General features: G+C 44.1%; 1 pseudogene; it reads right to left on the reverse strand.

Moving 5' to 3' along the window:
* Positions 1-20,666: 20,666 nt before the first annotated feature.
* On the reverse strand, positions 20,667-21,406 carry LOC137761775 (Krueppel-like factor 13 pseudogene; annotated as a pseudogene).
* Between the last annotated feature and the right edge of the window lie 6,280 nt (positions 21,407-27,686).

A 27,686-nucleotide genomic window follows, 5' to 3' on the forward strand; every position in this document is an offset into this window, starting at 1 on the left:
ATTTGCCTGCAGCACACAGAGGGGCTCTGTGACCCAGCTGAGCGAGCTTCTCCTCTAAAGAGTGGCAGTGTTCTGCCCTTACCATCTCCTCTAGAATAGAAAATGTCAGTGAGAAGACAGCCAGCCACCGCTCTCCTCCCACTGGGGGCATGTTCACTGGGCAGTTTTCCCGTAATATTTACCCTAACTGGCAAGGGTACACACATTTTGAACTGAGAGAAAATTCTTACCAGCATTTTGCAAACATAACATAGTCTTCCCTTGTTGCAATATTTGTCTTCTGGGGAAGAGCTTGCAGAGCCTTGTGGTAAGTTGCTTAATAGAAGTCATGGTCTGTTAATTCCATTTTTTTTTTTTCTCCCTAAGAAAGAGGGAAAAAATAACTGTCTGGTGAATATCAGGGTTCCTAGGCTTATACAAGAGCATTGGACCAAAGGTCTCTCAGAATAGCAGTGTTTTATCCTAAAATTTAAAAATTGGCTTACCAGAACAAGGCTCTTGACTAGAGTCCATGGACCTTAGGGGAATCTTTGGCTGGACTGCAGGATGCTGGAGACCCCTCTAAAAAAAGGTGGCAAAATTTTTTGTGTGTGTGTACATTTCATCAGTTTTTCTAAAGCTTCCCTGACCTTCTAAAACAATCTTCTTTTGCAGCATTCCAGCAGCTAAAGTTTGCTTCTCAAATTATATTAAAATTAATTCTTAACTGGCATGTGAAACTTATATGCCATTGCCTAATTCCATTTTTTTGGAATGTTAAATAAAACAAACACCAAGGAAACAAGCGCAATACTAGAATATGACTGAGGCTTGCCCTGTTTTTTCTTGTTTTAATTTAGTGGAACTATATTGATTTCAAGAGCTTTGCACTGAAGCATATGGAAATGCCCCCAATTGAAAGAGAAAGATATCTACTTTGTTTCAGTAAATGTATGGTACTTTGTGGCTAAGGTTCTTGGTTTGTCAAATACAATCAAAACTGCATACAATATTTGGTGATATGGAAAAAAAGATTGGGTTTTTAAATATGAAGAGACTTTTTTTCTGAGTAGAGAAATTGGGATCATTTTTTCCTTTCTTTGAGTTTTTCTATATTGCTTAGATAAGTTTTAAAAGATAGGGTACTTTTCTCTATTCATATAAGGGAAACCCTGTTTTAGATACTGTTAATAAATTATAACACCATTTACAGCAACAATTTGACCACAAATAGTGATGAGAAAAATTCTGAAATACTAGGTGGACCTTTAAGTAGAAATTTTATAAGATTTGGGGAAATTGGCACTGAACATGTCAGTTTAATGGAAGTTTGCTAGCTAAGTTTTTGAGTAAGTTTACATATACCTCTTGAATACTTTCAAGCAGGGTTTAACTTGGTGTTATCTCATTTTAGTTAAAAGCATTGAGTCACTCCAAGAGCTAAACGGAAAGAATGCCTATAATTAAGTACATTGGTTTGTTTTTATGTGGTTCCATAATGTAATATATTAAGTTCTTACTAGACTTCTGGCCCTGTGTATGCTACATGAGGCTTTATGAGGCTTTTCTCATCCAAGTTTGACAACAGCTTTTATGTGATAGGAATTAAAACTATCATCTCTGTTTTGCAGATGGAAAAACAGGACTGGAACACAAATTCTGGGATTCAAGAGCCTGCACTCTCCACTACACAAAACTTATTTTAAGTAAAATTAAATTGTAAATAACCAAAGTAAGGAATTACTTTTTTTTTTTTAATTATGGAAAACTTCATTAGTTAAAGAATTGTACAGTGAACCCTCACATACCCATCCCTCAGCTTCAAGGATCATCAACACACGGCCGATCTTAGTTTCTCTATAGCCTCTGTCTTCTGCCCCATCTCTATTATAAAGCAAGTCTCAGGCATCATGTTACTTCATTTAAGAGACTATTTAAATTAAATAAAGATACACTTATCTAGGTGAGAATTATGATCCCATGTTACATAAATATTAACAATATCTGGGAATTTTTAAAAAGTACATTCTCTTGTATCATCTCATTTAATTCTCTTCATAATCTTTGAATTGCTAATGTTTACTCCCGTATTGGAAATGAGAAAACTGTGGCTTTGAGAGAGATTGTCATCTGTACCGAGTTATAAAACAGATAATGACAGAGTTGGTACTGAAATTTAAGCCGTCAGACTCTTAAGTCTCAGCCTCTTTCCTCCACACAATTGCAGCTTTACAGACTGTTATGAATGAACTTCAGCCACATCACTATGTGAACGAGAAAGGGTTCATGCGTTTTAAAACCTGATCTTCCATTCTTTGGGGGATTTCTGGAGTTCATTCTCCTTAGATCAGTAACTGTGTTTAGTCCCGTGTTGTAAAATTGAGACTATTGGAACCTTGCAGGAAATTACTCTTAGTACGAACAAGGCACTGGGTTTGGACTGGATTTATACGTAATTGGCACATTCTCTGTCCCGGTTAAATCAGTTCACTTCTCTTTGCTACAGTTAGAATTGATACTCTGACTTAGTTCCTGAAAGCCGTGTTTATACATTTACTTTTGTGCTTAAACTTGCTATGTTTTCATGGGATACCAAGATGAATAAAGCAGATTCTGGCCTCAAGAAACTTACAATCTAATGGTAGGGAACAATATCTATTTACATAAATAAATATAAGCAAAGAAGCAAAGAAAAACATGTCACAGTCATGTACAGATAAGTTAGGAAGTTCAGAAGGTAATACAAATATCCACCGTTCATGAAGGATTCCCTGTTAGGCAACAGGGATGTGGGTTATTTATTTTAATGCTTCAACACACACCTTAAAAGGGAAATACTATTAACCCAGCTGCAGATGATGAAGTTGAAGCTCAGGTGGGAGGTGACAATGGAAATTGGCCTTCAGGTGTGGGGAGGGTTTGCATAGCTGGCGAGTTGGGCATCCCAGGTGAGGGAACGACCACAGAGAAGCATGGAAAGAGCCAGGGATCTGGGAAGCAGAGAAACATCCCAGGTTCAAGAATCAGGGAACAGTGACTAGAACGGTCAAAAGCATATTCGAGGCCTCTATTTGTAATGATTAGGAAAGACACCGAGTGGGGATGTATTGTCAAGTGTAGGCTGAACAAGGGAAGTGTTATTTCAAAGAAATTTCTGCTGATCCGTGAAATCTCCATAGACTGGAGGCGTTATGTGAGTGTTTTGGGGGAGGCCATGCCCTTAAAATATATGAAACTCTCTGATTTGTGCTCTTTATTTTCACCTCTGGTACTTCCTTTTTTTTTTTTTTCATTCTAAACAGTCTGAGGTCATTGCTCTGCTATAAGCAATTTGCTAGCAGCTGAACTTTAGATAAGGCCTTGTAAACCACCTACATAACTATATTACCTACAAAGAATAATTTGATATTAGTTAAGCCAATGAAGACATTTTGATTTTATATTGTTTAACCACCTCTCTTTCATTTGGTAGTGGCCTAAGCATTTATTTTTATTATTATCCAGGTGTCTCTTCTTTTAATTAAATTTGATTGGTAAAGTTTTCTAACTTAAGAATTAATAAAGGGACTTCCCTGGTGGTGCAGTGGTTAAGAATCTGCCTGCCAATGCAGGGGACATAGGTTCGATCCCTGGTCCAGGACGATCCCACATGCTGTGGAGCAACTAAGCCCGTGTGCCACAACTACTGAAGCCATGCACCTAGAGCCCATGCTCTGAAACGAGAGAAGCCACTGCAATAAGAAACCCACGCACTGCAACAAAGAGTAGCCCCTGCTTGCCACAACTAGAGAAAGCCCACATGTAGAAAGAAGACCCAACACAGCCACAAAAAAATAAGTAAATAAATAAAAAAGAATAGAAGTTAAGGCAGTGAGACTATTCTGGATGAAACTATAATATAGGTGGATACATGTCATAATACATTTGTTGAAAGCCATAAAATGCACAACACCAAGAGTGAACTGTAACGTAAACTATGGACCTCGGGTGATGATGATGTGTCAACGTATATGCATTGACTGTAAAGCAGGGACCATGCGGGTATAGAATTTGATAGTGGGGGAGGGTAGGCATGCATGGGGGCAGCAGATATTTGGAAAATCTCTGTAGTTGCTGCTCAATTTTTCTGCGAACCTAAAACTGCTCTGGAAGATGAAGTCTATTAAAAAAATTAATAGAAGTATAGAATGGACAAAAGCCTGAAGCCTTCTATCTAGGTAGTTTCATGTGTTGAGTTCAGAACTTGGTGGTAGGGGAGGAGCTTCAAGATGGCGGAAGAGTAAGACGTGGAGATCACCTTCTTCCCCACAAATACATCAGAAATACATCTACATGTGGAACAGCTCCTATAGAACACCTACTGAGTGCTGGCAGAAGACCTCAGACCCCCCAAAAGGTAAGAAACTCCCCACGTACCTGGGTAGGGCAAAAGAAAAAAGAAAAAACAGAGACAAAAGAATAGGGAAGGGACCTGCACCAGTGGGAGGGAGCTGTGAAGGAGGAAAGGTTTCCACACACTAGGAAGGCCCTTCGCGGGCAGAGACTGCGGGTGGCAGAGGGGGGAAGCTTCGGAGCCACAGAGGAGAGCGCAGCCACAGGGGTGCAGAGGGCAAAGCGGAGAGATTCCCACACAGAGGATCGGTGCCGACCAGCACTCACCAGCCCGAGAGGCTTGTCTGCTCACCCGCCGGGGCGGGCGGGGGCTGGGAGCTGAGGCTCGGGCTTCGGAGGTCAGATCCCAGGGAGAGGACTGGGTTTGGCGGCGTGAACACGGCCTGAAGGGGGCTAGTGCGCCACAGCTAGCCGGGAGGGAGTCCGGGAAAAGGTCTGGAGCTGCCGAAGAGGCAAGAGACTTTTTCTTGCCTCTTTGTTTCCTGGTGCGCAAGGAGAGGGGATTAAGAGCGCTGCTTAAAGGAGCTCCAGAGACGGGCGCGAGCCGCGGCTGTCAGCACGGACGGCAGAGACGGGCGTGAGACGCTAAGGCTGCCGCTGCCGCCGCCAAGAAGCCTGTGTGAGAGCACAGGTCACTCTCCACACCGCCCCTCCCGGGAGCCTGTGCAGCCCGCCACTGCCAAGGTCCCGTGATCCAGGGACAACTTCCCCGGGAGAACACACAGCGCGCCTCAGGCTGGTGCAACGTCACACCGGCCTCTGCCACCGCAGGCTCGCCCTGCATCTGTACCCCTCCCTCCCCCCGGCCTGAGTGAGCCAGAGCCCCCTAATCAGCTGCTCCTTTAACCCCGTCCTGTCTGAGCAAAGAACAGACGCCCTCAGGCGACCTACATGCAGAGGCGGGGCCAAATCCAAAGCTGAACCCTGGGAGCTGTGCGAACAAAGAAGAGAAAGGGAAATCTCTCCCAGCAGCCTCAGAAGCAGCGGATTAAATCTCCACAGTCAACTTGATGTACCCTGCATCTGTGGAATACCTGAATAGACAATGAATCATCCCAAAATTGAAGCGGTGGACTTTGGGAGCAACTGTAGCCTTGGGGTTTGCTTTCTGCATCTAATTTGTTTCTGGTTTTTTGTTTATCTTAGTTTAGTATTTAGAGCTTAGTATCATTGACAGATTTGTTTATTGATTTGGTTGCTCTTTTCCTTTTTTTTAAAATATATATATATATTTTTACTATTTCACTTTTTGTGAGTGTGTATGTGTATGCTTCTTTGTGTGATTTTGTCTGTATAACTTTGCTTTTACCATTTGTCCTAGGGTTCTGTCTGTCCGTTTTTGTTTATGTTTTTGGCTTTTTTTAGTATAGTTTTTAGGACTTGTTATCATTGGTGGATTTGTGTTTTGGTTTGGTTGCTCTCTTCTTTCTTTCTTTCTTATTTTTATTACTTTTAAATTTTTTTATTTTTAATAATATTTTTAAATTTTTTATTTCAATAGCTTTATTTTATCTTATTTATTTTTTCTTTCTTGCTTTCTTTTTCTCCCTTTTCTTCTGAGCCATGTGGCTGACAGGGTCTTGGTGGTCCAGCCGGTTGTCAGGCCTGAGCCTCTGAGGTGGGAGAGCCGAGTTCAGGACGTTGGTCCGCCAGATACCTTCCAGCCCCATGTAATATCAAATGACGAAAACTCTCCCAGAGATCTCCATCTCAACGCTAAGACCCAGCTCCACTCAATGACCAGCAAGCTACAGGGCTGGACACCCTATGCCAAACAACTAGCAAGACAGGAACACAAACCCACCCATTAGCAGAGAGGCTGCCTAAAATCATAAGTTCACAGACACCCCAAAACACACCACCGAACGCAGTCCTGCCCATCAGAAAGACAAGATCCAGCCCCACCAACCAGAACACAGGCACCAGTCCCCTCCACCAGGAAGCCTACACAAGCCACTAAAACAACTTTACCCACTGGGGGCAGACACCAAAAACAACGGGATCTACGAACCTACAGCCTGTGAAAAGGAAACACCAAACACAGTAAGTTAAGCAAAATGAGAAGACAAAGAAATACACAGCAGATGAAGGAGCAAAGTAAAAACCCACCAGACCAAACAAATGAAGAGTAAATAGGCAGTCTACCTGAAAAAGAATTCAGAGTAATGATAATAAAGATGACCAAAATCTTGGAAACAGAATGGAGAAAATACAAGAAACATTTAACAAGGACCTAGAAGAACTAAAGAGCAAACAAACAATGATGAACAACACAATAAATGCAATTAAAAATTCTCTAGAAGGAATCAATAGCAGAATAACTGAGGCAGAAGAATGGATAAGTGACCTGGAGGATAAAATAGTGGAAATAACTACCACAGAGCAGAATAAAGAAAAAAGAATGAGAAGAATTGAGGACAGTCTCAGAGACCTTTGGGACAACATTAAATGAACCAACATATGAATTATAAGGGTCCCAGAAGATGAGGAGAAAAACAAAGGGACTGAAAAAATATTTGAAGAGATTATAGTTGAAAACTTCCCTAATATGCGTAAGGAAATAGTCAATCAAGTCCAGGAAGCACAGAGAGTCACATACAGGATAAATCCAAGGAGAAACACGCCAAGACTCATACTAATCAAACTATCAAAAGTTAAACACAAAGAAAAAATATTAAAAGCAGCAAGGGAAAAGCAACAAATAACATACAAGGGAATCCCCATAAAGTTAACAGCTGATCTTTCAGCAGAAACTCTGCAAGCCAGAAGAGAGTGGCAGGACATATTTAAAGTGATGAAAGGGAAAAATCTACAACCAAGATTACTCTACCCAGCAAGGATCTCATTCAGGTTCAATGGAGAAATTAAAACCTTTACAGACAAGCAAAAGCTAAGAGAATTCAGCACCACAAAACCAGCTTTACAACAAATGCTAAAGGAACTTCTCTAGGCAGGAAACACAAGAGAAGGAAAAGACCTACAATAACAAACCCAAAACAATTGAGAAAATGGTAATAGGACCATACTTATCGGTAACTACCTTAAATGTAAATGGATTAAATGCTCCCACCAAAAGACATATACTGGCTGAATGGATACAAAAACAAGACCTGTATACATGCTGTCTACAAGAGACCCACTTCAGACTTAGGGAAACATACAAACTGACAGTGAGGGGATGGAAAAATATATTCCATGCAAATGGAAATCAAAAGAAAGCTGGAGTAGCAATTCTCATATCAGACAAAATAGACTTTAAAAAAAGACTATTACAAGAGACAAAGAAGGACACTACATAATGATCAATGGATCAATCCAAGTAGAAGATATAACAATTGTAAGTATTTATGCACCCAACATAGGAGCACCTCAATACATAAGAAAAATATTAACAGCCATGAAAGGGGAAATCAACAGTAACACAATCATAGTAGAGGACATTAACACCCCACTTTCACCAATGGACAGATCACCCAAAATGAAAATAAATAAGGAAACACAAGCTTTAAATGATACATTAAACAAGATGGACTTGATATTTATAGGACATTCCATCCAAAAACAACAGAATATACTTTCTTCTCAAGTGCTCATGGAACATTCTCCAGGACACATCATATCTTGGGTCACAAATGAAGCCTTGGTAAATTTAAGAAAATTGAAATTGCATCAAGTATTGTTTCCTACCACAATGCTATGAGACTAGATATCAATTACAGGAAGAAAACCGTAAAAAATACAAACACATGGAGGCTAAACAATACTCTACTTAATAACCAAGAGATCACTGAAGAAATCAAAAAGGAAATAGAAGAATACCTAGAAACAAATGACAATGAAAACATGACGGCCCAAAACCTATGGGATGCAGCAAAAGCAGTTCTAAGAGGGAAGTTTATAGCAATACAATCCTACCTCAAGAAACAAGAAAAGTCTCAAACAACCTAACCTTACACCTAAAGCAATTAGAGAAAGAAGAACAAAAAAAACCCCAAAGTTACCAGAAGGAAAGAAATCATAAAGATCAGATCAGAAAAAAATGAAAAAGAAATGAAGGAAACGACAGCAAAGATCAATACAACTAAAAACTGGTTCTTTGAGAAGATAAACAAAATTGATAAACCATTAGCCAGACTCATCAAGAAAAAAAGGGAGGAGACTCAAATCAATAGAATTAGAAATGAAAAAGGAGAAGTAACAACTGACACTGCAGAAATACAAAGGATCGATCATGAGAGATTACTACAAGCAACTATATGCCAATAAAATGGACAACCTGGAAGAAATGGACAAATTCTTAGAAGAGCACAACCTGCCGAGACTGAACCAGGAAGAAATAGAAAATATGAACAGACCAATCACAAGCACTGAAATTGAAACTGTGATTAAAAATCTTCCAACAACAAAAGCCCAGGACCAGATGGCTTCACAGGCGAATTCTATCAAACACTTAGAGAAGAGCTAACACCTATCCTTCTCAAACTCTTCCAAAATATAACAGAGGGAGGAACACTCCCAAAGTCATTCTATGAGGCCACCATCACCCTGATACCAAAACCAGACAAAGATGTTACAAAAAAAGAAAACTACTTGCCAATATCACTGATGAACATAGATGCAAAAATCCTCAACAAAATGCTAGCAAACAGAATCCAACAGCACATTAAAAGGATCATACACCATGATCAAGTGGGATTTATCCCAGGGATGCAAGGATTCTTCAATATATGCAAATCAATCAATGTGATACACTGTATTAACAAATTAAGGAATAAAAACCATATGATCATCTCAATAGATGCAGAAAAAGCTTTTGACAAATATAACATGCATTATGATAAAACTCTCCAGAAAGTGGGCATAGAGGGAAACTACCTCAATATAATAAAGGCCATATATGACAAACCCACAGCAAACATCATTCTCAATGGAGGGTGGGAGGGAGGAGATTTGGAGATATATGTATATGTATAGCTGATTCACTTTGTTTTACAGCAGAAACTAACACACCATTGTAAAGCAATTATACTCCAAAAAAAATGTTAAAAAAATTTAAAAAATAAAAGCATTGCTTGAATGGCTTTCAGTTTTAGTTTGAGCTTTCGAGTTGATGAGCTAAAATTCTTAACACTTAACCCTAAGGAAATCAACTCTATTATATTTAAGTCTTTGAAGTTCTTAGAGAACTTTCCAAAATAAATGAAATCTCAAGTTATTGATTCATGTGGGTCAGTCCATTCCCATAAAAGATAGTGTAAAATGTTATTTCATTTCTGCTATGAAATTATTTTATCTTTTGATTTTGAAGTTGTAGTGGAGATAACTTATGACTACAGATTTTTCTTTTCTGCTGCATGACTAAAAAGTTCTTAGTTGATTTACTACTGAACTCCCAAATACTTAACAGGTAGAGCCAAGAGAGTGAACAACATACTAAACATGAAACAAGGGTGGCTCAAATTATTTTTAGAACTTGGCAGAATATAAAATAATGAATACATTATAAAGATCCTAATTAGTGTCAAAGGGAAGATGATATTGCTGATATCACGTGATTTCTGTGACTTGGAATAAGTTTTTTAAATGATGTATGGGTTTTTATTTTATCTGAAGCATACCCTAGCTAAGTTTTCAAAACTGCTAGGACTTCTTCCTGAGAGTAAATATGAAGACTGTGTGAAGCCGTGCTCTTATTTTTTAGCAATAGGAGGACTCAAGAGTAGACAGACACTCAGACTTCCCCAAAAGTCAGCCCTGTGTGTAGGCGAAATTTAAGAGCCATCCACACTAGATTAGAGATTATATATATACACATACATACATATGGGCTTTTACAGGCCAATGGTGACACTATCCCTCTCCTTCTGAGTCACCAGAAAGATATCCCAAATATTAGAATATAGCTTTGGGAAATCATCACATACATTTTATGTATTGATAGTTAGTTATTCTTTGCATAGCTTTTGCCAGCTCCACAGATGTGATTGAGTTGATGACAGTTTTCCCAGGCTAAGTTCCCGGGATGCAGGTGAAAGCCAATGAAAATTAGATCATGTTTCTGAGGTATGCTGTAGTTTATTTAGAACCTAACCTGTATGTTATTAATGAAATTTAAAATCAGCTTATAAAAAGGAACTTATGGGAGAGCTAAATAATTCTAGGTTTGGTAATTGATGATGCTAAGTTGTTTATTCTTTCAAGTTTCATTCAATAAATATGCAAATATACATTAAAAGAAAAAAAAAGAACATGGCTTTGGGTTACACACCGAGCAGGTAAATTACCCCCTGGACCACCTGAAAGTACTAGTAATTTATGTTACCATCACCTTTCTGTGTCTCAGTTTGCTCATCTGTAAAATGGGGATAATAGTAGTACCCACCTTACAGAGTTGTTATGAGGATGAAATATGAATGCATGTAAAGACCTTAGAACTATGCCTGTCGTAGAGTAAGCCCCCAATTACAGAATTACATATATTACCTAGAAGGGAAAACGGAATAAGTCGCCTTCCCTGCAATTGTCAGCAATGAGTGACTGAAAGGTAGAGGGGGTTCTAACCAGGTAAGTTTGGCAGTGAAGAGGGAAATTGGATGGCACTGGTGCAGAAGAAGCTGCCCAGGAGGGCATGTCATGCCTGAGATCCATCCTATTTGCTCAGCTGTGGGGGGCTGGGGGAAGTCGGGGGTGGTGAAGTCGGCACTCCTTGGGACAGTGTTTCCCAGTGGATGGCTGGTGGAAGCAGAAGCAATTTTTCTAAATTCCCTTTATGGGAGCTACGTGTTTGCTTTCTGACTGTGGTCATCTCTGAGCACTATCTCCAGCTTGGACAGCCTTTGAGGGATGCTACTTTCAAATACTCAGGGTCCACCTAGTAGGAGAAGAGGTGCTACTTCTTTCCCATGCTCTCTCCTCTCATCTCTGTATGGGGGAAAAAGCACGTTGTTTGTATGGACAGATACTTTTCTTAACATTCCTCTCTGATCAAAGAAGCACAAAGCCTCCTCCAGATGTATATTTAGAAATGTCGCCATGGTCACTGTTTCCCGTTTGGGCATCTGTCGTGTGGTTATTTCAGCATGCAGGTGAGACTCTTCCAACAGCCACATAGCACCATGTTGGCGAAGAGCCTGTGATTGCTATCAGCAGCCTTGCTACTTGTTTTATGATTTTACTATAATTGGGCAAACGATTGGCCTCCCCAAGACTCCATTTCCTCCTTTGGTAAAATGAGGGTGCCGGGTGGACTGAGAATCCCTTTGAGCTCTGACATCATGTTTGATAGATGTGACCCCAGTCATGAAGAAGTTGACTAGCTCTAGGGCTGCTAATAGATTTCTTATGTACCGATCACAAAAACAATTCGACGGAAACCGCTCCTACTCATAACAATCTCAAAGAGATGGATCTAGTGACTCAGAAGCCACTATGACAGCTGAGTTCCCCTTGGGATCCAGTCCTCTAGTCTGACCACCCCACCCGCAGTTTACTCGAAGCAGGCTTTACTGTTATTATTTCCCGGAGGCTCTCAGTGTTAAAACCAGTCCATCAGAAAAATTCCCGGGCTCACAAAACTTCATGGGAGTGAAAGGTTTTCATTCCAGCCTATGCAGGATTCGTCTGACCAGGGTGAGACCGTTTTAAATAAGTGTTGTCTAGGACCTTTCTATTGTTGGCAGTTGCTGATGCAATAATTGTCCAATAATACTCTGAATAGAGTCATTTTCCAAACATGATCATGATAACGTTTTTCTAGGCAGTTAGCAACCGTGGAGAGAGGGCATGCGAAGAAAATTACTAATATGGGACTATGAGGTTGCGAAATTGGATTTTTTATGTGTTTTAGGGATCACTAAATGACCGGCAAGAAAGATTAATGCCGACTCCATCAGTGACTAGGAAAGTCTAGGACGAATATAAATGAGCTAATGGATATTATGTCCGACACTGATGGGATTAGCTCCCTGCATATTTCTAGCACTTGGCTGTTTAAGTGTGAGGATAGTCTACATATGGAGAACATGAACTTGTAAGGTTTGGGTCAAAGGTTTTATAAATTATTTTGCAAGCTTCTTGTGGGTAGGGATTGTCTAATACTTATACTCTGTCTTACTCCAAGCACCTGAATCTATTTTATTTATAATAGAGGTTTAACTGCTTTAAATGTTTTTTGAGATGAAGAGAGGAAGTAACTATATACATAAATTAATTGCATAGTGTGTTCGATAAATATTTTAAGTGAAAATGTGGTCTCCTTGTTCGTGACAGAAGCTTATAGGTACTTGGCAAATTAGTTTAAAATGTTTTATTTCCATTTTATCATTCTGGTTTGGGGGCTTGGACGATTTATGGGCTATCAAAATGCATAAAATAAGGAATTTTCCTAATGCAGTTAATAACTTTTGCCTGTTTTTCTTAGACTTGAATTCTGTCAGGGACCTTTAACAGGGATACTAACATCTAAAATCTTTCATAAAACACGTAAAATGATGTAAAGTTAGTAAAGCTTCCTTTACCACTAACCCAAGCCTCTGCAGATGTGCCTTCTTGTCTTTTCCTGATGACTTTACAAGGCCCAGGAATAACACCAGGCCACTCCTCAGCATGAAACAGAAATTGTTTCACTGTTTCATCTCAGAGTGCCAGAGTTTGCATCTCTTTTTTGTTATTTCTTAAAACTACGAGATGCTGTAGACCTATAAGAAGAACAGATGATAGTATAATGCACACTCAACATACTGATCACCTGGTTTAAGATCACAAACACAGCTGAAGCCCCCACAAAACCCTATCATTCTTCCCCACCCTCCCCAGTTTTTCTACTTTTACTATACATATGTAGCCTTAAATATTATGGTATTTTGGGCATGTCTTCAATTTTTATATAGATTGTATCATACTGTGTGTATCCTTCATAAAATCATTTTTTTCAGTTTGTTTAACTATATATATATATTTTTAATACATGGTCTTTTATTTTTTATTAATTTTTAAAATTGAAGTATTGTTGATTTACAATATTGTGTTAGTTTCAGGTGTACGGTGTTTAACGATATATTTTTGAGATTTAACCATGTTGATGGATGTAGCTCTATTTTGTTCACTTTTACTCATATATGGCATTTTATTAGGTGAATAGACAAAAAAATATTTTAGCTGTTCTCCCATAGATCAGCTGCTTCAGACTTTTCTCAGTGTCAATAAATAGTGTATTAAACATTCTTTAACTTTTCTCCATCTCTTATGCAAGAATCTCTTTAGGGATACACATGTGGGAGTGGAATTGCTGGGTCCTAGGGTACACACATCTTTACCAAGACCAGCTCTGGCCAAATCGTTCTCTAAAGTCTGTGCCAATTGACAGTTTCCCTGAACGGTGTTCCTGTTGCTCCACATTCTTACTAACTCTTATGGTCAGAATTTTTCATTTTTACCAATCTGATGAGTGTAAATAATATACTTTATTGTTTTAATAGGAATTTCCCTGACTGGTACTAAAGTCAAGCATCTTTTTATATGCTTATCTGCCATTCTGGTTTCCTGTTCTGAGAATTATATTATTATATATTTTTTCTCATTTTTAAATTTATTTTTGGCTGTGTTGGGCCCCCGTTTCTGTGCGAGGGCTTTCTCTAGTTGCAGCAAGTGGGGGCCACTCTTCATCGTGGTGCGCGGGCCTCTCACTATCGCGGCCTCTCTTGTTGTGGAGCACAGGCTCCAGACGCGCAGGCTCAGTAGTTGTGGCTCACGGGCCTAGTTGCTCCGCGGCATGTGGGATCTTCCCAGACCAGGGCTCGAACCCGTGTCCCCTGCATTGGCAGGCAGATTCTCAACCACTGCCCCACCAGGGAAGCCCTTTTTCTCATTTTTGAGGTTGTTTATCTTCTTAGTGATCTATGGGAGTTCTTTATAATATTTGGTCACTAATATTTTTTCTTTCAGTCTGTGGCTTCTGATTTTTAAATAGCTTTTCATTAACAAATCATTTGTTAATTATTTTTTTTAAAAATTCTGTTTAATAATGTTTTACATACCCTGGGATCATAGTTAGTTTCCAAATTTTTTCCCTAAGTGTTTTAAAGTGTTTTCCCCTCCTATTTAGCTTTTAATTTATCTGCAATTGAATTTTGTAAATTGTGTGGGATAGGGATCTAATTTTATTTGATTTTTTCATATAAATAATCAGTTAGTCTAGCATAAGTTATTGAATGGAATTTTCTATGCTGGGAATTTTTATTAATCTCATATGGGTTTGTTTAGCTTCCTGAAATTAAGGGATCAGGTTATTATCAGTATCTGGGAAAACTTAAGACATTATCTCTTTGAATGTTGTCTTTGCTGCATTCTTTTTATTTTCTTTTTCTGGAATTCATAACTATGTTGGACCTTCTAATTCTATCTACCATGTTTTTTAACTTCTATTTCATATTTTTCACATCCTTGATTCTCTGTCTTGCCTTCTGGCAATTTCCTCAGATTTAAGCTCCCTCTTACTAATTTTTTTCTGCAGCTGTGTCTAATATGCTGTTTAACATTTCCATTAAGTGTTAATTTCAGAGACTCTTTTTCATTTATATAAGTTGTACTTTATTCTTTTTAAAATCTACCTTATTTTTTTTGCAGTGTCTTATTCTTTCATGTGTTCAATTTTTTGTCTTTATTATACTTATTTTTTTTAATAATGAATCAAATTTTATTTCAAAATGTAAACATCACTAAACATGCATACACGTTAAAACAATAAAATTTATAATTTAGTTAATTTTTTTTCTTTTTGCATAGGACATCATTACAATATAGAATCTATGCCTTACAAAATACATACAAAGTTTTATCCGAGCAAGCCAAGGCCAGACTGGGAACTGTACAACAGTAATACTTCACTGTAGTGATCCAGGAAAGACGAAACATGGCCTTCGGAAGCATGGTGTGGTGCTGGTTAAAAAAAACAACAACAAAAGTTCCTATGGAAAAGGAAAACGTGTGCTCGATGGAAATGGTCTTGGACCCTTGGATTCTACCTTGGGATTTTGGCAAACAATTCCAGAGAAGCTCCATCAATGGCTTTGGGAGGAGGAGGGGCCCTTTGTGCAGAGTCCGGGGGCGGCAGAGACCCGGCGTGCACCCAGCCCACGCACACAGCAATTCCCGGCCCTGTGGGAGCCACAGCGGCCCACGCCCGACAACCCACAGCTGCTCGGGAGAGCGACGCCTCCAGCCCCCAGGGTCCTTGGCACTTGGCACAAGGGACTCTCCAAGGTGAGGCGAGGGAGCAAAGCCTCCCACCCAGACAGGCACCCTGACCCAGGAATGGACGCCTCCCCCCGGGTGTCTGAGCCACACTGGGAAGTGGCCCCCTGCTCCATGGAAGGCAGGCTGCGGAGGGAGGCGTCTGGCCTGGGAGGCGTCTGGCCTGGGACAGGCGGCCGGGGGCTGAGTGGGAGAGACGGCCTTCACCCAGACCTGTGGTTGCCGGGCAGGCATTCAGCTTGGTTTCCAAACGAGCACGTGCAGCAGCCTGTCGCCATGTCACTAGGAAGACGTCCCGAGCCCTGAGAGAAAGCTGCTTATGCGGCCCTGCTGCCCCCCATGCATCCTGTGTCCCCCACAGGGAATGCAGGATGTGCAGGGCAGGGGAAGCCACTTTCTCCCATCCTGTTCATCTTTAAATAAAAGGAGTAAGGTTTTAAAGCTGCATGAGAAGGGGAGAGGCTGGGTGGGGTCAGGGGAACACTGCAAGTCCAATATACCTCGATGGGGGTCAGTAGAAACCAAGTGTGGCCCCGGGCTCACGCCTCCCACCAAATCCAACTCTTCTAACTGATGAGAGACAGAGTAGCAGGTGGGGGAAGGGCCTCTCCCTAAACGGTGTTCAGGCATTAATCAGTAGTAAGCTGGATTGTGCATCCGAATTCTGGTACAAAATTCTCTGGGATGTGTCTGGGACAAACCTTTGAAACTCAGCCTCAGAATCGGGAAAATCAGTTACAGGACCTGGCTTTTCCCAGGGTGATCCTGAATTCAAAAAGTGTTAGCCCACACCCTTGATTTTAGCTTTGGAAAATACGGTCACCAGAATCGCACGTGGAATCTTTGGACAGAAAGATGTGGGTGACCTGCAAAGCATTTCTTACCGGCTGCAACGTGACAGATGTATCAGGCCCTTCAAACCTTCCAGCACTCAGTCTTTAAATGACTTCGGAAAAAGGGTTAAAAAAAAAAAAGTGATAGCTGTCAGAAGTCAAAAACATCAGGTAGCCTTGTAAACACAGCCGAAACCAGGAGTTGAGAAATGAGGGGACGCTATTGCTCAGATCACGCTTCCCTGTTAGGTGGCCCTCTCGTTTGCTGAGCTCTAGGGGCGAGTCCCTGGGGCGTGCTTTGACGCTGGCAGCCACCTTAGCACCTGCTTCTGGCAAGAAAAGCGGCCAGTCTTCTGGAGACACTGGGCTGGGGGGGAGGAGACTTGGAGACTCCGCTTCTGCCGCACTTCACTTGGACCCCAGAAAGCCACCAGCCCTGTCTGCGTGTCCCTAAAAGAGGGCTGGGGGCCACCCGTGGCCCAGCTGTCTGTCCCCACCTCCGAATCACCTTCCCTGGTCTGAGCTGCGACCCAGGTCATGGGGAGGTCTGGGGACCCCAGTGCTGCTGAAGTTTGCACCTGGAGGCTGCACCCTGGTGAATCCTGCACCTGCCCGGATGCGTGGCCTCAGAATAAAGGGAGGTCGTCGTGCACCCCGAGTGCCGTGGGTAGGGTGCAGCAGGATGTAGGTAGGGCACCTCCAGGACCACGTTCCCATCAAGGGCATCACTGCCCATTCCTACATAGCACCCAACAGGAGAGGACCCCAGGGCCCTTCGTGGAAGGGGCTGCGTTTTTCCCGATGGCTGTAGAATAGGGTAGGTGTATGGGGAGCTGACAACCCTAATATGGCTGACGCAAAGAGGGTTTCCTTGTTTGGGACATGGGCTGAACACCAGCCCCCTGGTTGAGTCCAGGGTCACTTATAGGCCTTTTTGGAGGGGAACTCTCCCTTCACTCAGGCAACCTTTGAGATCTCTGCCCCCATGGCCTTGCAAGCACTGGAGTCGGCCACAAAAGAAAGGTTTGAGTTTTCACTACTGTTTCTAGGAGTCCTGGGGGTTCCTCAGTCACACTGAAGCCAGCAAGCATGGCCATAAACCAGAAAAATGAAAGACCCTGAAACAGACCCAGGCCAGGAAGACATTCTACATCTTAGAAAAAAATGCAGGCTGTTCAGCAGGGTCACCCACCGTGTAACTGCTTTCCCGGGGGGTCTGAGCGAGTGCGGCCTTTCGGGGCCTGCCACCCTCCTCTCTTCCACACGCGGTCCACGTGTCGTGATGATGAGATGCTAGCAAGAGCCCATTCGAACTTAGCCTGAGATTCATGGATTTCTCCCACCCTTCAAGTGAGATGAATTTTAGCCCCAGAGGAGTCAGGTTGCCTGCTGGCTGGAACCCCAGGCCGAGTGCTTGGGGCTGCCGGGCGGGAGTTCCCTCCAGGTGCCCTGAGGCAGAAGCGCAGCTGGCCCGTCTCCTGGCCAGGCCCACTTCAGAAGGACCGCACCCTGCCATTAGATGAGAACTACTTTGGGAACGAAGACACACTCACCTGCCGAAAATAGCCAACGCCTGCATATTTCTGTTTTAAGGCAATGTCAGCCTTCCATCTATCAGACGGAACAGCTCTGGGTCACTTAGAGGAAACATTAAATTAAGTGCTCTCTTTGGAAACAGCAAACGCCCGCTCTCCTTCCCCCACCCCCCCACCCCGCCTCTAAAACAAACCACTCTTCTTTTATTCCAAGATGACTGGGTTTAGAGTCCTTTTGCCCCCCTTCCTATACGCAGAGAGCAGGGGGGTCGGAAACCCCTCTTCCTCCGCGATGCTGCGGGCAGGTCACAAGAAGCCTGGCCCCTCGGGGCACGCGGCTCCTTCTCCCTGCCTTCAGGGACCCGTGCGAGGCGAGCACACCAAAGGAATTTGGAATAAAATTCCTGAACCTGGAATGTGAGTTCCTGAGACATGAAGTGTATTCGGAGTGTGGCTTTCTCTGCCCCACCCAGAAACAACTTTGGGAGGGACCTCCGAGGGCCTTTCCGGGCCTCACTTTGGAACCAGGCGTGAAGAGCTCTCACCCCAGGTGCTCAGGGCGCAGCTCCGTCCAGGTGGCCAGCACGTCCCGTTCTCTCTCGTGGACCAAACGCGAGCAGGGCTGTCACACAGCCCAAAGAGAGCCAGGGTGGGGCCACGCCCCTCACCCCACGCCATTCCCGCCTGGTTCCCACCCATAGCAAGAGCAATGCTCCCGCCCAGCTCGGGAGCTACCATGCTACTCAGAAGCCACCACCACACCACTGGCTGATCCCAGCTGACACACAGCAGTTAGAAATGGGCACCTGGAGTGCTGCAGACAGCAGACTGCCTGCCCCTGGCTGCTAGGGACAGAGGGTGCCCATCTGCTCTGGAGCCGCCCAGGGGCTACGAGCACCAGCTGGGCCTGGGTCTCTGGGGTTCCTCTGTGCTGCATCCCTCGCCGTGATTGGCTGGGGGTGGAAGCAGGATGACCACAACCAAGGCACTCTGGGCTCAGGGAAGCCCCTCTACGGCCCTCTGAGTTCCCAAGGATCATTCCTCCTCATCGCAATGAACAGAGGTCTCTGCAAGATACCCTAAGTGCTTCCCAAACCCACACCCCCTGCCCCAACACACACACACACTCACACACACTGTCCTGGGGACTTGTATTTACAGGCCCCGACTCCCTGGGGGAAGGGAAGGGAGGAGACTGGTCAGGTGGTGGCTTCAGCTCTCCGCTGAGGAGCGCGCTGGAGCCCGGCCTGACCCACCTGCCCAGGTCAGAGCTCTGGGAGAGACGTCCCCAGCTCTCTGCCCGCCCCCGTCAGCAGGGGAAGGCTGGCGGTGGGGGCCCTGCACCCTAGTGCCCCACAGGCCGGGGGTGTGCCAGGGCCTCCCAGGTAGGAGGGGAAAAGGAGGAGGGGAAGGGAGGAGTCCAGGGGACACAGGGCTCATGGAGAAGCTGAGGGTTCACTAATTCTGAGCTGGGGACACGGTGAGTCTGAAAAAGGCCTTTCCCACAACTTCCGTCCGGCGCTCCCCAGGGAGGAAAGAGAATGCACGTTCTCTGACTGCATTTCCCATGACATCCGCCTCGCCACCCCCCAAAGTGCCAAGTCACCATGTTCCGGTCTCTTGCTACAGAGCAGTCTCTGTGAAGTGCCGAGCGCAGCCACAGCAAGCCACACACACACAGAGCGCCTGGCCGGGGGGCCCCGCTTCACCCATCGTGTCAAACAAAGGCATCCCAAGAGCAGGGCCGGTCGGGGAGAACGTGGGAACTGGACGCACCAATGACACCTTTGGACACCCTTGTAGGAGGCCAGTCAGAGAACGTGGTGCAATAGTGGAAGGTCCTGGGGCCTTCTGCGGGGACACAGCAGCGGGCGGGGGCCCTGGCCACGTGGACATCAGATGGTGCGGCCGGCTGCCCAACACGGGTTTGCATCTCTGCTTCCAGCGCTCCGAGGGGGACCTGGGCAGGGTCCCGGAGGCGAGGATCCCTACAGTCTCCCTGGGGAGTGCTCCCCTTACCCATCACGGCTTAAGGCGTCCCTCTGAGCCGTCTGCATTCTGAGCCCACTGCCAGCTGGGGCGAGGCTGAAGCTGGGCAGGGGGCAGGAAGAGGGAGCCGCGGGCCCTGCTTAGGGGTCTGCTCTGGAAGCACAAGGTCGGTGACCACGGCTCCAAACTAACCGACCGGCCTATCCGCCGCCTGCACTGAGCTCCACCTGCACTGCTTTGCCCCCAGCGTGTGCCCAAACCTAAAAGAAAAGTCCAGAGTGCAAATCTATGTACAGAGTAAGGCGGCAGGAAGGGGGTGTCCTTACTGACCTCGTGGAACATGTCCATCCCTGAGAAAGGGGGGGTTCAACACCGCAGAATCACCTTCGTGGGTATGTCTCTTGTGCAATTGTGGATGGTGTTTTTTGGAACTTTTTCGTTGTTTTTTTACAAATTTGACACCTGAGGTGAAGAAAATCGTTTTTTTGTTGTCATTGACTTCATAAAGTTCTCTCTCTTCTGATTACAAAAGGAAACAACGTGGAATCACAGGAGGAAGTGAGAGCATCTGCTCATGGCTGTGGTAAGGAGGAGGGGCCGCGGGGCTGGGCGGGGCCTAGGGTGGGCGTGGTAAGGATGGGGCGTGGCTTGCCGCGGCCGCCGCCCCACCCCGCGCCGCCGCCGGCGCTCAGGGCAAGCTGGCCGGGCTGATGGTGGGGCTGCTGGCGTCCGAGCGGCTGTAGTCGCTGAGCGAGCGGGTCCGCGAGCCCCCGCCGCGCCGCTGCAGCATCCCCAGGTGGAAGTTGGCGTGGCGGCGCGCGTGCTTGGTCAGGTGGTCGCTGCGCATGAAGCGCTTGTCGCAGATGGGGCAGCTGAACGTCTTCTCGCCCGTGTGCGTGCGGTAGTGCCGCGCCAGCTCGTCAGAGCGCGCGAACTTCTTGTTGCAGTCCTGCCAGCTGCAGGCGAAGGGGCGCTCCCCTGTGTGAGTTCTCAGGTGCGCCTTGAGGTGCGAGGATTTCCTGTAAACTTTCTCGCAGCCCGCGCAGTGGCACTTGTGCTTTCTCTGCGGGGACTCGAGGTCGGCGCGACTTCGACCCCGCCGGCCCCTTTGTCTGAGGCCGGGCTCGCCGCTCCCCGCGGCCCCCAGCTCTCGCTCCGGCTCCAGCCCCGCCTCGGGCTTGGGCTCGCTCCACGCCGGGCTGAGGGGCGCGGCCGCCACGCCGTCGGCGCCGGGGGAGGTGGGGCGGGGGCGGGTGGTGGGGCGGGCGGCAGGCGGCCGGGGGTCCTCGCCTTCCGGGCTGCGGCGCCCTCTCTGCGCTCCGCGGGGGCGGGCGCCGGCGCTTGTTGGTTAAGGTCCGCCAAGACCCGCACGCCTACGACGAGCGAGACGCTGTCCTTGCCGTCGCGGCGCTCTTTGACGCGGGGCATATTATACTTATTAATACATATCTGTCTTTATTATATTTATACTTGCTTCTTATCTCTGAAAATTTCGTTATTTGACGTTCTTCCACCATATGTTGAGTAGTTTGATTTTCAGTGTGGTTGACTTGTTTATTTGTAAATTTTGGATTGTGAACTCATCTTAAGTGGTGGGAATCTTGTACAACCTCTAGAGCAGTTTTTAACTTACTCTGCTAAGGAGATTTCCAGGTTGGCACGACTTTTTTTTTTAAAAATTAATTAATTAATTAATTTTTGTCTGTGTTGGGTCTTCGTTTCTGTGCAAGGGCTTTCTCCAGTTGCGGCGAGCGGGGGCCACTCTTCATCGCGGTGCGCGGGCCTCTCACTGTCGGCGGCCTCTCTTGTTGCGGGGCACAGGCTCCAGACGCGCAGGCTCAGTAGTTGTGGCTCACGGGCTTAGTTGCTCCTCCGCGGCATGTGGGATCTTCCCAGACCAGGGCTCGAACCCGTGTCCCCTGCATTGGCAGGCAGATTCTCAACCACTGCGCCACCAGGGAAGCCCTGGCAGGACTTTTTGTTGCTGTGGTGGTTAGCTTTGGGGCTCAAACATCTTCAGACGATGGAACAGGCTCATGATTATACATTTTTGAGAGAGATAATTATTTTTTCCATCCAAAGTCTAGGCCAAGACAGTCTTCCTTTTTTGGATGGCATTTTGTTGTCGTTACAGTTTACTTTTTGCAGAGGGGTAAAACCTTCTGGAATCTCTCTTGACTCAGAAGCCTCAGTTCAATCTCCCTTTCCTCAAAAAGGCTCAAGGTCTTATCATTATTTAGGATTAAGAACCTAACCATTTGGCTGCAAAAACATGTAAAACCCTGTAGAGCTATCTAATATTACCAGCTTATTCTTATCTTTCTAGTTTAAGTTTCTCGGTCATTTTTGGCCACTGTATTTCTCTTGCCTTATTATCTTTAGTTTTATAGAAGGAGCATTTTTAGTTTTTCCCAACTCCAAAACTGCCAGAAAGGGAAGTCTTTCTGCTTAACTCTCAAAGCGTAGGTTATTCAGCTGAGAGTCTTGGGTTAGAAAGGAAATGATTTTAACAGTAATAGAGCCAATCACAGAGCATAATATATATGTGTTTACTTTAAAAGTTGGTATTGTGCCTTTGCCTGCCTAGAACTGTATTTTCAGGAAAATAACTTGCTCTTGACCGAAAATGTTTGTATTGTTTCAACAAGTTGTTACTAAGTGTCTACTGTCTGCTCCACAGCATGGGGTGCGCTTCCAATTTCAGTGTATTGGCTACAGCCGTATTTCTCTCTCAGCCAAAAGATAAACGAACCCATGTTTGAACTGGAAAAATGACAATCAATGCTCTGCAGATCTTCCATGTGAAAATGGTGTCCTTAAAACAAAACAAAAAGGGAATTAAATGGTGCTGGAATTTTGACAATGTTGTCGCAAACTGCTGCCCATTAAAAGCAATTAGCCCATTGTTCTTTTTTTTAGAATCATTTGCCTCCAGGTATATTTGTTTATAAACAATTAGATGCAACAGAACCATAGAAAGATATTTTCGTTCTATTCTCCTGAATGCAGCAATGAAGTTTGGTGGAATAAAGAAGTCCTTGCTCTGTACAAAAAATAACAAAAGCTCAGTGTACCACAGCGGTGTTTTTCTTAACACGATTCCCGGAATCTGTATTGTTTATGATAAGAATATACTACTCAGTTCATTTATAAAGTCAGCTAACCAGTGGCCATGAGAAAAACAGTACCCTATAGAATTTCAAGACTGAATTTCTTTCAGAAGGTATGTGAGTGTTATTGAATATCAGAGACCCAAAATAGCAGATCAACTGACCAAAGCTACCTAGCATAGACAGTTGGGGTAGTAAAATATCCTAGGAATTTGGATTATGCACTCGAACCTAAAGGATATTTCAGGCTAATCTCTTCTTTTCTCGTCAGTGGTCTTCTTAATCCATGTGGGTAATTGAAACAATCTGCATTTTGACTGTGAGTGGTCTGAAAATGAAGTGACTGAAAGTTAGAAGTAAGACCGTGTTAGGTCAGGTTGATCTCGGAGAGGCAGCAGTGAGTGGTGGCGTGAAGGGAGATCTTAATTCCCTGCCCAGTAATTGAACCTGGGGAGCCTGGTTGAAAACCAGGAATCCAGGCCACCACACCCCCTGGCTCTTGCCCCCAGTGAAAAATGCATTTCTCACAGAGGCAAAAACTGTAAAAACAGGTACAAAGTTTATTATTTGAGACACAGCTCAACAACAAGTGGGAGAGCACACAGAGAAACTGTTTAGTTAAGACAGAAGCAAGGCAGAGATGCACACCTGGAGAGGAAGGTGTGGGCATCCTTCCTAATGAGGACGCTCAGTAAAGAGGTGGTTAAATCATTCATATAGGGCAGTTCTTCCCGGTCTTTGTTTACCTTTGGCCACTTATCTGGTTTCTTTTTCTGCACCTGCCCTGCCCTAAGACCCTCCCCAACCTGTGTGCACAACTTTTTTCCAAGATGGATTTCAGCCTATGGGATGGCCTTAGCATCACATATTATGGGGTGGTGCCCCCTCCTTTTGACCCCCAAGGAGCCTTTCTGCACATGTGCAATGTTTCCCTTGCCCCAAGGATGGGAAATATATGACCTCTTGATAAACCCTTTTAACAGGGTTTAGCCCCTCTCTGTCCCTGCCATAAAAGTGTCCAGTGTCCGGTTATCTACCCTATTCCTGTTGCTGTTTCTTATACCGAAGTGCAGATATCGAAATATAGACAGGAGTCTGTTCATAAATATGTAGTCCTGGAGCCCGTTTGTCTCTTGCCTCAGAAAATGTAAACAGGGGGCTGGTAATGAATGTCCGGCCTGGAGCCCATCTTCTTCTCAGCCCAGGTAGTGTGAACAGGAGGCCAGTTGTAAATGTCTAGCCTGGAGCCCATCTATCTCCTGCCTCAAGGTGGTCTTTAATATGTCCGGTGATGGAATGAGATGTTTCTGGATCTTGAGGGCATACATGTTTATTTAGAGTTTCCTTAGAGTTTCCTTAGAACTGGAAGGACTCTGGGGGGTCACCTGGTCCCACCCCCAATACCTGACTTTACAAATGGGGAATCTGAGTAGCCCATTGTTCTTATTAAGTGGATGTGCAACTTAATAGAGCTCAAAGGGCTCACAGTCTGAATCTGATCTGATCTCTTTTGCAAGTAATTATGACCCAAGGGAAGACTCAGTAGATATATCTACAGTTATACATATGTGCTCCCTTAGAAACAGAATCCAGTTATTTGTATCAGTTTTGTAGAAAATGAACTTGTCCAGCTCTGCAAGTATGGTTTACTTGGCTGGAGAATGCATATGGACACCCATTTACATCTATTAATTTGGCTGAGAGATAAAGCAAGAGTATGGTGTGGGTATTGACCTTCATCTAGCTACATCTCTCCTGAAAGGACACTGCAATGGATTCTGAAGCAAAGTGTTCTTTTGAGAAGAACTGATCAGAACTGAAAGATAATTCAAATCTTAATAGAAAGTTCCTATGCCTTTAAATGGCTAAGGGACCTCTAGGTATAAAGATCAACAGGAAGTCTGTTTCAAGGTCACTTGGACCTTGAAGCAAAATGAAGCACAAGCAATCTCCACATGGCTCTTCCCATGGCCCAAAACTATTGTGAGGTGGCTCAGAAATCACAAAGGACACCCTTTGAGTGAAGACGGAATGGCAAATATCCATTACAGCATTGTTGGGACATCTCTGACGTCTTCTCACCAGTCCCTGAGATGTCCATAGGACCCCAACAGCCAAGTGTGATGGAAAATTCTGTGGGATTATTTTGCTTCTCCCATGACTGATTTGCTTAGCAAGGCTGAGAAGCTGCCATGATCCCTAGAATTCAATTTGTGATTTCTTTGACTCCATAAACCATCAGTGAATGAATGACTCATTTAAAAACACTTAATGAGACTCTACTAGATGCTTGGGTTGAAGTGACAGAGGCAATTAAATGGTTCCTGCCCTAAAGGAATTCACCGGAGGCAGAGGGTTCCATAAACCATTTCAATATGATATGATGAGAGTAATGTGAATGGAGGAGGGGCACAGATCCAATAGTGGGAGCGTGGGGGAGAGGGTCAGGAAGGGATTCCCAAAGGAAGTGACCTCTGACCTGAGTAAGAAGAGAGTTGCATACTCATTTACCAAGTGAAGTGTCCTCAACCATAAGAGAAAAGCAAAACTCAAGTGCCCTTTGGTTAAGAACACAGCAGGTACGGCTATTTCTTGAGGTACGATGCCCCATTTGATTATCCTAGTTTTGTTTTGATTATCTTGGTAACTGAACCTCTACTATTATGTGAATTTATTTTCAGAAGCAAATGCATACCACCTTCTGAATAGCTTGGCTGTTTTATATCATAATGGACTCCTAGACAGTGCATGCTCCATCACCCACTGCTGGACCAGGGTTGACTGACTTGCCAGGAGATGCCCTGAGAGGGTGACAATGGACATTTCCTGTTCAGTCTTTCTCTTCTCAGGCTGCACATCTCTGGGAGAGACTTAGAGTGGCTGCAGCCAGAGTCCCAGCCTGGGGTCACTGTGAAACTAAATGCCCCTTATAACTGCAGTTATTAGAGCAAAGATATGACCATTTGCTTTGGACTCTATGCAAACAATGAATTGAAATGAAAAAGGGTAGCTTTAGGATGGAGGCATGGAAACAGATGGCAAATTCTTAGAGGTTCCAGGGACAAAGCATTCTCCATCTCCATCGATGAATTGATAATTTCCCACAAGAAATTTTCAAAATTCTGCATTTTTATCATTGAAAGGAAACAATTTAATTCAACACGAATTCATTGACTGCTAACTTTTGGACAGCTGCTATAGTGAATGCTGGATTTACAATGATGAAAAAGACTTGTTTCTGCCCCAAGTTACTTACAATGTAGACGGACTCTTAAACAGATAGCCATAATGCAATGATAGAGTAGATTTGGTTAATTTGTAAAAAGATTATATCCCTGTGATCTTATTACCATTGATTCCCTGACCAGGCATGATAAAGTGCAGAGGAGATAGTTAAGCCCTGATTTTCTATCCCAGATATACCCAGAGCTATTTTGCCTTCCATAATTTTGCTTGCAATTCACACCTCCAGATCCCAGTCATAATTAATAATCTATTGATATCAATTTACTGTACCACTTTTGTGGAATTGCCCAGATGCATGCAAACTCGCTTCTCTAACTTATAGAATTAGGCTCTTTCTCCAAGGTTCCTCTGTCCCTGGACCCCCAACTCTGCTTCATGTTTCTCCCATCCCATCCTGACATTAATCTTGGCCCATATTTATCCACAATCCTTGATCTTGTCCTCTTCCCTCCATTCAAAAATCATTTACTCAAGTTCTGCCATTTATGAACCCCTGTGGATTTCAACAAGTTGTAGCTAAAATAAAAAATGGAAAAAGCACCTATAGGAGTTGCATCCTGGGTGATTTAGCCCCATAGTGGAAATTGCAAATGAGAGCCAGGATCTTTAAAGAACTGAAGGTGGCAGTAGAGGAATAAACATTCTGTCTGGTCCTGGGACTGAAAAAAGCCAAGTAAGGAATTCTAGCTTCACTCCATTTTCTCTCACCCTTGTATTATTTCTCTTCATGTTTCCATTTCCCTTCTTTTTATCCCTAGTTCAGCCATCTATCTCTCCTCTCCAATTCTTTTTCTCCAGGTCTTCCCAGTTGTTTTTGAAGCCTTTGTGCTGGCAAAGATACCCTCCTCTCCCATCAAGAAATATTAAATCTGCCATCCTTTGCCTTTTCATCCCTTTAAGCCTTACTAAATAAATGGACTCTAAGAACATAATCTTTAATATAAAACATACCAATACAACACTGTGTGGGTAAAATTCGCAAAGATGTGATTTTAGGCAATTACCTGTAGGATTTTCAGCCAGTGGCTAAACTACGTCAGTGACATCCCCAGGAGGATCTACATCAGGGATCAGCCAACTATTTCCCAAGGGTCAAATCTGGGCTGCTATTTGTTTTTGTAGATAAAGTTTTATTGGAACATTGCCATGCTCATTTGCTTACCTATAGTCTATGAGTGCTTTGCATGAGAATGGTAGACTTAAGTAATCTTGACAGACTGGATGGCCTGCAAAGCCTAAAATATTTACTTTCTGGCTCTTTACAGTTTGCTGACCCCTGTTCTCCGAGTCTGTATTAATCCAGTGAGGCTAAATCATGCTGCAGTAGCAAATGATTGAAAATCTCAGTGGTT

This window comes from Eschrichtius robustus, chromosome 1 (genome assembly GCF_028021215.1).
Source record: "Eschrichtius robustus isolate mEscRob2 chromosome 1, mEscRob2.pri, whole genome shotgun sequence".
Taxonomy (NCBI): domain Eukaryota; kingdom Metazoa; phylum Chordata; class Mammalia; order Artiodactyla; family Eschrichtiidae; genus Eschrichtius; species Eschrichtius robustus.